The following is a 9,062-nucleotide window of genomic DNA, read 5'->3' as shown; positions in this document are numbered from 1 at the left end:
CGCACCTCCTCAGAGTTTGCTCTCCTGTGCCGAGAACCTGGACTGGCCGTGCTCCCCCCTCCCCTCCCCTGCCTCCTCCTCCTCCTTTTCTTCCTCCTCCCCCTCCTCTCCTCCTCCCTCCTCTTCCTCCTCTCCCTCTTCCTCCTCCTCCTCCTCCTCCTCCTGCTCCTCCTCCTCCTCCCCTTCTTCCTCCTCCTCCTCCTCCTCTCCTCCTCCCTCCTCTTCCTCCTCCCCTTCTTCCTCCTCCTCCTCCCTCCTCTTCCTCCTCTCCCTCTTCCTCCTCCTCCTCCTCCTCCTCCCCTTCTTCCTCCTCCTCCTCCTCTCCTCCTCCCTCCTCTTCCTCCTCTCCCTCTTCCTCCTCCTCCTCCTCCCCTTCCTCCTCCTTCCCCTCCTCTCCTCCTCCCTCCTCTTCCTCCTCTCCCTCTTCCTCCTCCTCCTCCTCCTCCCCTTCTTCCTCCTCCTCCTCCTCTCCTCCTCCCTCCTCTTCCTCCTCCTCCTCCTCTTCTTCCTCCTCCCTCTCTCCTCCTCCCTCCTCCTCCTCCTCCCTCCTCTCCTCCTCCCTTCTCTTCCTCCTCTCCCTCTTCCCCCTCCTCCTCCTTGTTCTTCCTCTCCTCTTCCTTCCTGTCTTCATCTTCTCTGACTAGCTCACTACTTACATTCAATCGTAGATCTGGGCTCACCCGGCAGTGCTCAGGGTTCACTCCTGGTGGTGCCTGGGGGGACCTTACGGGATGCCGGGGATGGGAGCCGGGTCAGCTGCCTGCAAGGCCAGCGCAGTCCCCGCTGTGCCATGGCTCAGGGCCTCCTGCAGCCTGTCCCCCCGCCCTGCCCATTCGCCCAGCCTCGAGGCGCACACGGGAGGGCTGCCAGGCCCCGGTTCTGGCCACTCAGGGCCCAAACACCTTTCCGGGTCGCTCAGGTGACCCCACACCTGGTTGCGGCCTTGGCAAGCAACAGTACAGCGGGGTGGCACCAGGCTCGGTGCCCGTGAGCCCCCAAGTACCCCTGAGAGCAGGGCCAGGAGCAGGCCCTGAGCATGGCGGGTGTGGCCCCAAACGAGCAAAGGAAGTCAGGGTCAGGCACGGCCACCAGGTAGCTCCCGAGTTCCCCCGGCCCGGCATGGCAGGTGCCCACCCTGACGCAGACCCCCAGTCTCCTCCAGAGGCGAGGCACTGTCAGACGGGGCTCGGGCGCCGAGGGCGGGTCTCTGGAGACAGAGCCAGGGCCTGCCCAGGAGGGCAGTGCGGCGGGGGGGCGGGGAGGGGGGCTGCGCCTGGCTCCAGGGAGGGCTGGGCAGACGGGCAGGGTCTGTGCGGGGGCGGGGGGGGGCCTGTGTTGTGCCTCCCGCTCGCCCTTCCTTCCCTCTTTCCTGCCCCCGGGGTCCACTCGTCACCATCCAGCACTGGGGGGGGTGGGCGGGGGCAGCTGCCCTGGACTCCTCCCCCCACCTGCCCCACCTCCCCCACCCCCTGCATCACTTCACCCTCCCTCACTGCCCCTGCCCCCTGCACCCCTCCTCTCCACCTTCCCCTCCCGTGGAGCTCGCCCGGGGCTCCCGCGGGTCTGACGCCCCTGTACTTCTCAGTGCTGGGGTGGAGGCACTAACCTTGCACGCAGCAACCCAGGCTCTGTCCCCAGCACCGCGGATGTGACCCCAAACCCAAACAAGCATCCCCGAGGCCCCTCATCGCTTCGCTTACTTTGGAGGGGGTCTTCGTCGGCTCTGTAGGGCTCTTAGGCCTGACCCCGCCCAGGGGCGCCTCTACCTGCTGGTCCTGCCGGGCTGCAGTCTCATGGGCAGGGACCGTGCAGGAGGACGTGACTCACCACCTCACCCGCCTCTGTGCGGCCTCCCGCGTGGGCAGCGCCGCAGGGCAAAGGCGGGTTCGGGGTTGGCCTCCCGAGAGGCCGAGGGCTCCCAGGGCGAGCGTGCAGCCCGGGGGTCCTGGTGTGGGGCCGCCCGGGCCCTGAGCACAGAGGCAGCCAGGAAACTTCCCTTCCAGGACCAGGTGGGCGGCCAGCGCCAGCACCAGCGCCCGGGCGCCCGGGGCCGCCTGCAGCAGAGGCGGGCAGCGGCCCGCGCCAACATGGAGCTGGCTACCAGGTCAGGCCCCGAGCAGTCCCGCCCGTGCCCGGCCCACTCCTCCATCCCAGAACCTCCAGACTCCTCCCAGGACAAGCCTGTGGGTGGCGACCAGTGGGAAGGATGGCGGGGTGCAGAGACAGGGAGGCCACACCAGGAGACCCCGAATCCAGCCCTGGCACCCATGGTCCCTGAGCACAGAGCTGGGAGTAGCCCCTGAGCATGGCCAGCTGTGGCCCCAGACAAACCAACCCTTCAACAGGCAAACATCAATGGCAGAGTGAAAGGAAGCATCCCTGGATGGGGGACCAGGAAATGGGGTGAGGGGGGAGAGGGGCCCTGTGTCAGGGGACTGTGGGGAAGCAGGGGTGGAGCGGGGAGAGGGCCCTGTGTCAGGGGACTGTGCTGGGTCCTCAGAAGCAGAGCTGCTCTCTCGCACCTGCTCATGACATTCCTGTGCTGCTTGGGGCGGTGCTGAGCCCGGCCTTCCCTGTGTGAGACCCAGGGTGCCACCCTGGCATCGCCAAATCAGTCACTGAGGCACTACTCCATCTGTATGACTGGGGCTCAAGCCGGTGAGCATTGCCAGGAGCACAGATGAGCATAGCACAGGTGAGATGGCCAGGTGTACAGGTGAGCACGGCCAGGTGTACAGGTGAGCATGGCCAGGTGTGCAGGTGAGCATGGCCAGGTGTGCAGGTGAGCATGATCAAGTGTACAGGTGAGCACGGCCAGGTGTGCAGGTGAGCATGGCCAGGTGTGCAGGTGAGCACGGCCAGGTGTGCAGGTGAGCATGGCCAGGTGTGCAGGTGAGCATGGCCAGGTGTGCAGGTAAACACAGCGCAGGTGTACAGGTGAGCATGACCAGGTGTACAGGTGAACATGGCCAGGTGTGCAGGTGAGCATGGCCAGGTGTGCAGGTGAGCATGATCAAGTGTACAGGTGAGCACGGCCAGGTGTGCAGATGAGCATGGCCAGGTGTGCAGGTGAGCACGGCCAGGTGTGCAGGTGAGCATGGCCAGGTGTGCAGGTGAGCATGGCCAGGTGTGCAGGTAAACACAGCGCAGGTGTACAGGTGAGCATGACCAGGTGTACAGGTGAACATGGCCAGGTGTGCAGGTGAGCATGGCCAGGTGTGCAGGTAAACACGGTGCAGGTGTACAGGTGAGCATGACCAGGTGTGCAGGTAAACACGGCACAGGTGTACAGGTGAGCATGATCAGGTGTACAGGTAAGCATAGCCAGTTGTACAGGTAAGCATGGCCAGGTGTACAGGTGAGTGTGGCCAGGTATACAGGTGAGCATGATCAGGTGTACAGGTGAGCATGATCAGGTGTACAGATAAGCATGGCCAGGAGTACAGGTGAGTATGGCCAGGTGTACAGGTGAGCATGACCAGATGTACAGGTGAGTATGACCAGGAGTACAGGTGAGTATGGCCAGGTGTACAGGTGAGCATGACCAGGTGTACAGGTGAGTATGGCCAGGTGTACAGGTGAGTGTGGCCAGGTGTACAGGTGAGTATGGCCAGGTGAGTGTGGCCAGGTGTACAGGTGAGCATGGCCAGGTGTACAGGTGAGCATGATCAGGTGTACAGATAAGCATGGCCAGGAGTACAGGTGAGTATGGCCAGGTGTACAGGTGAGCATGGCCAGGAGTACAGGTGAGTATGGCCAGGTATACAGGTGAGCATGACCAGATGTACAGGTGAGTATGGCCAGGTGTACAGGTGAGCATGGCCAGGAGTACAGGTGAGTATGACCAGGTGTACAGGTGAGTGTGGCCAGGTGTAGAGGTAAGTATGGCCAGGTGAGTGTGGCCAGGTGTACAGGTGAGCATGGCCAGATGTACAGGTGAGCATGGCCAGGTGTACAGGTGAGCACGATCAGGTGTACAGGTGAGCATGATCAGGTGTACAGATAAGCATGGCCAGGAGTACAGGTGAGTATGGCCAGGTGTACAGGTGAGCATGGCCAGGAGTACAGGTGAGTATGGCCAGGTATACAGGTGAGCATGACCAGATGTACAGGTGAGTATGGCCAGGTGTACAGGTGAGCATGACCAGGTGTACAGGTGAGTATGGCCAGGTGTACAGGTGAGCATGATCAGGTGTACAGGTGAGCATGGCCAGGTGTTCAGGTGAGCGTGGACCAGGTGCACAGGTGAAAATGGCCCAGGTGAGCATGGCCAGATGCACAGGGGAGCATGATTCAGGGCACAGAATGCACGGCCCAGGGTACAGGGAAGCATGACCAGGTGCACAGGTAAGCACAGTCAGTGCACGGGGAGCATAACCCAGACGCACAGGTGAACTTGGCCCAGATGAGCACAAACAGAATCACAGGTGAGCACAGCCAGGTTTGCAGGTGACACGCCCAGTAATGCCTGGGGGCAGAGAGCTTGCCGGGAGGAGAGAGGAGGTTCTCCGTCGCCCCACACTCAGGTGGGACCCCAGGGCCTGGCCCCACGCTATGCCTCTGCTCAGACCTGGGTCCCGGCAGTGGTCGCAGGCGCTGACCGGTCAGGGCCAGGCTGGACGGGCTCAGGGAGACCGGCCTAGGCCCGCATGGCCACCATCTCCCAGTCCCCCGGGACAGGACGGGCCCAGGGTCCCAAGCCGGGCGGGGGGCTCGGCGGTGCCGTCTTCCTGGGGGTCGGGCTCCCCTGCATCAGGGACGGGCCGGTGGCTCCCAGCGCGTCCCCGGGGCGGGCTTCCCACGGAGCCGGGCGGGAGAGGCTGGGTCCCTCGGGAGGGCGCCTTCCTCCGGAGGAGCAATTGAGCGGCTATCAGCATGTGAATGAAGGCGGCCCGATTGAAGCAGGCAGCCGGCCTTTGTAGTGGCCATCAGGGGGCCGGTCCCCCGCGCGCCTTTCATCCGCTCAACTGCCTGGAAATGGCCGTCTAGCCGTGCTGCTGCGCGTGGCCGCCCAGCCCTGGGCGCGGGCTGACCAGCCTCCCGCGGTCCTGGGGAGGACCGGGGAGGCCTCCGCGGGGCGCCCGGGCCAGGGAGAGCTGGGCGCGCGGCTGCAACCCACGAGTGGGGCCGAGGAAGCTGCAGCCTCGGCTGGGCCCGGGTTCGGTGCCAGCGCCCTTCCCTGCGCCCGCAGAGACCAGGGAGACAGGCCCAGGCCCCAGAGGTGGCCCGTCGGTGGGGAGGGTCCGCCCAGAGGTGCCGGACCCCTCGCCCGTGCCACCTCCTGCCTCCCGCCCGCACCCCCTGGGCTGGAGCGGGGCCCTGCTGGGGCAGACTCAGCTGTCAGAGAGGGAGGCCGGGCCCCCAGCCCCTCCCGGGAGCAGGAAAGGCCCAGGTGTGAGAGCATGTCACCCCTCCCCCTCCAGGTGTGAAAACCTCAGCTGTCGTCCCAGTAATCCCAGTAATCGCTCGTCCCCTCCCCCACCTCCATTCCCAGGGGGCCGATGACTGACTCAGTTCCTGCCCCTGACGGGCTGAGGCCTTCAGCTCCTCTCCTGGGGAGACTCCTCCATCACCTCCTCCAGGAGGCCTGCCTGGGTTTATCTCTTTGCTCACCTGCAAGGCTGACTTTGCTCTTCCTGCAATCACATTCCTCAGCTGTTTGGGGCGGCGAGTGCCCCCCCAGGGGGAGGCCGCCCGCTACTCACTGAGTCTGCTCCCGGGACAGCAGTTTGTCAAACAGCTGGAGCCAGAGCAGAGAAGACTCTGTGTGTGTGTGTGTGTGTGTGTGTGTGTGTGTGTGTGTGACTGCGAGTGTGTGACTGTGTGTGAGTGTGTGTGAATGTGTGACTCTGAGCATGTGTGTGACTGAGTGTGTGTGACTGTGTGTGTGACTAAATGTGTGTGAGTGTGACTGTGAGTGTGTGACTGTGTGACTCAGTGTGTGTGTGAGTAGATGACTGTGTGACTGTGTGTGTGACTGAGTATGTGTGAGTGTGTGTGAATGTGTGACTGTGTGAGTGTGTGACTGAGTGTGTGTGTGACTGAGTGTGTGAGTGTATGTGTGTATGTGACTGTGTGTGTATAGTGTGGATGTGTGGATATGTGTGAGTGTGAGTGTATGTGAGTGTGAGAATGTGTGTAAGTATGTGTGTGTGAGTGTGTGAATGTGTGTGTCCCACACCTAAGACCCTCTGGGTCGAGGCCCTGAAGTTCCAGGGCTTGGGCCACACACCAGACTGATGAGTGGGTGCAGCCTGCGGCCTGGTCTACACCAGCTCTCCTCACAGCCCAGGGCTGGCCTACACGGGCCCTCCTCAGGCCCAGCCTGGTCTACACGGGCCCTCCTCAGGCCCAGCCTGGTCTACACGGGCCCTCCTCAGGCCCAGCCTGGTCTACACGGGCCCTCCTCAGGCCCAGCCTGGTCTACAAGGGCCCTCCTCAGGCCCAGCCTGGTCTACACGGGCCCTCCTCAGGCCCAGCCTGGTCTACACGGGCCCTCCTCAGGCCCAGCCTGGTCTACACGGGCCCTCCTCAGGCCCAGCCTGGTCTACACGGGCCCTCCTCAGGCCCAGCCTGGTCTACACGGGCCCTCCTCAGGCCCAGCCTGGTCTACACGGGTCCTCCTCAGGCCCAGCCTGGTCTACACGGGCCCTCCTCAGGCCGGCATGGTGCAGCCGGTGCTGTGCGCCGGGCGTGCTGAGCTGACGGCTCCTCTCTGTTTGCTTTTCTCGGCCTGGTGCTACCCGCAGCCTGATGCAGAGCAACGGGCAGTTTGCAGACGACGCGGCAGAGCGCAGAGCTGCGAGTCTGGTCAGTGCTGTCCGCGGTCTGGGGGCGGGCGCGGGCACGCAGGGTGAGGGAGGCCCTCCCGGTGCCCTCCCGGTGCCCGCGTGCTGCATGGACCGTGCCCCTCGCCGCGCGCCTCCCATCCTCCCGTGGCTCGCGGCCACACCCCGCGGTGCAGGACGGGGCCCCGGCCCTCCCCCTGGGGTGGCGCGTGGCTGTGCTGGGGCCTGGCCGAGTCCTTGGCCCGGGTCTGGTGTGTGGACACCGGGCGGCTCCAGTGCCAGCGCGTGGCTGAGCCCCAGGAGCCCCCTAGCCGGACCTCCCCCTGCCCCGCCCCGAGGCTGCTGGGCCCGGTAGGGCAGTCCGGCGTCCCTGAGCACGGAGCCGGGTCAGCGGGGGCGTGTGTCCACCCGCTCTGCCCGCCCTGCGTCCTGATGACGCGGCCACCCGCGCTTGCCCCAAAGTTGGACTGCGTGCTCCCGCGAGGGCCCCAGCCCGGGGGGCTGCCCGCGGACAGCGCGGCAGAGACGGCGCGGCCCCCCGCCCCGCCCCGCCTCGGCTTCCCCAGTGGCCCCAGCCGGGCCCTGCGGCGGCGCCGTCCACGTCCAGCCCGGAGGGTGGAGCCCCGGCAGGCGGCGGGGGCCAGCGCGTGAGTCCTGCCAGGCCCTCGGGAGGGGGGCGGAGGTCAGCCTGGCGGGGGCGGCGCCTGCCCGCCTCTCTCGGGGGTCCCCCTGCGTGCCCCTCGGGATGCAGACCAGCCGTCAGCAGCCCCCATGCAGAACTCGCTCCTGACCGGGCCCTGCCCAGTCTGTCCTTGCCGCGGCTCCGTGTCCACGGTGGGGGTGACGCTGGCTCCCAGCGAGTGGGATGCTGGCTGGCTGGACAGCCCCGGGAAGCCCTGGGCGGGGGTGCCTGGCCACAGGGGTCCTCCCGGGCTCCGTCCCTGAGGCCGTGCACCCCCCAGGTGCAGCTTGCACAGGAGCGAGGGCCGCACAGCAGCTGCACCTCTGCCCTCTGCCCCCTGACCCCTACCCTCTGCCCTGCAAGTGCCATGTCTCCCCGTTGCCTTCCCTCTGGGCTGTCCCATCGCTCAGATCTTCACCAAATTCTGAAGAACTCCAGAGCGTCTCTGCAGAGCGTCTCTGCAGAGTGTCTCCCCAGAGCGTCTCTCAGAGCATCTCTGCAGAGCATCTCTGCAGAGCGTCTCTCAGAGCGTCTCTGCAGAGTGTCTCTCCAGAGCGTCTCTCCCCGCAGGACTGACCCTCCAGCGCGCTGCAGCCGCGAGTCTGCCCGTCCCGCAAGGCCCCCAGAGCCCCTGACGCTGGAGCAAACAGCTCAGATGCATCGAGTTGTGGTGGGCGCCTCTGCTCTCCCGGGGGCCAGATGCCAAGCTAGGGAGGCGGGAGAGGGGCAGCTCGGGCAGCCGTCGGCGGCCTTGCAGAGACCAGCTTCCGGGTCGTGAGGAGGCTCAGGCGGAGTTTGCTCTGATTCTGTGGTGAACAGAGCGGCAGGCGAGCTGAGTCTTCAGCCCGGGCGGCTCCCGTTACCCTCTGGTTTGTCCCAGGAGGCCAAGACAACGCCGTGCCGATACTGGAGCAACTACACGGACTGAACTTTGGGACGGGGATTCCCGGCTGTGCCAGGGCGAGGGGCGTGGGGAGCCCCCCAGAGGCAATCCCCCCGCAGACTTGCTGTCGTAACGGCCACGGCGTCCCGTCAAATAAATGGCCTTTCCTTCTGCTTCTCCCTCTGTGTGTGCACACACACTTACACCCAGCCACACATGGACACATGCACACATGCATGTACGAATATCCGCACACAGACACACACATGTACATGCACACTCACACGCAGAGACATGAATACACATGCACACATGTGTGCACACACATGTGCATACACAGGGACATACATGCACACACATGCATACTCATGCAACACAGTGTACACATATGTGCACACACCTCACACAGATGCACACACTCTCGCACATGCATGCACACAGACATACATGCACATGAACAAACATGCCCAGACCCAGAGATACACACACTCACACACTCCCGCACAAACACACACGGACGCACTTAGGCAGGCTCCATCTCCTGGCCTCAATCTTGGCGGGAGAAACAGGACAGGAGCTAAGGCGTTTGCCTTTCACATGGCTGATCCTGGTTCAGGCCCAACACCGTGTAGTCCCCCAAACACCACCGACACCCCAGCCTCCACCCCGCCTGGGACTCCCCTGCCCTGTGCCTCGCCTGTGCAGGGAA

Source organism: Sorex araneus, chromosome 4, assembly GCF_027595985.1.
Source record: "Sorex araneus isolate mSorAra2 chromosome 4, mSorAra2.pri, whole genome shotgun sequence".
In the NCBI taxonomy this organism is placed as follows: Eukaryota; Metazoa; Chordata; class Mammalia; order Eulipotyphla; family Soricidae; genus Sorex; species Sorex araneus.
Note: the sequence above shows the minus strand (reverse complement) of the source record.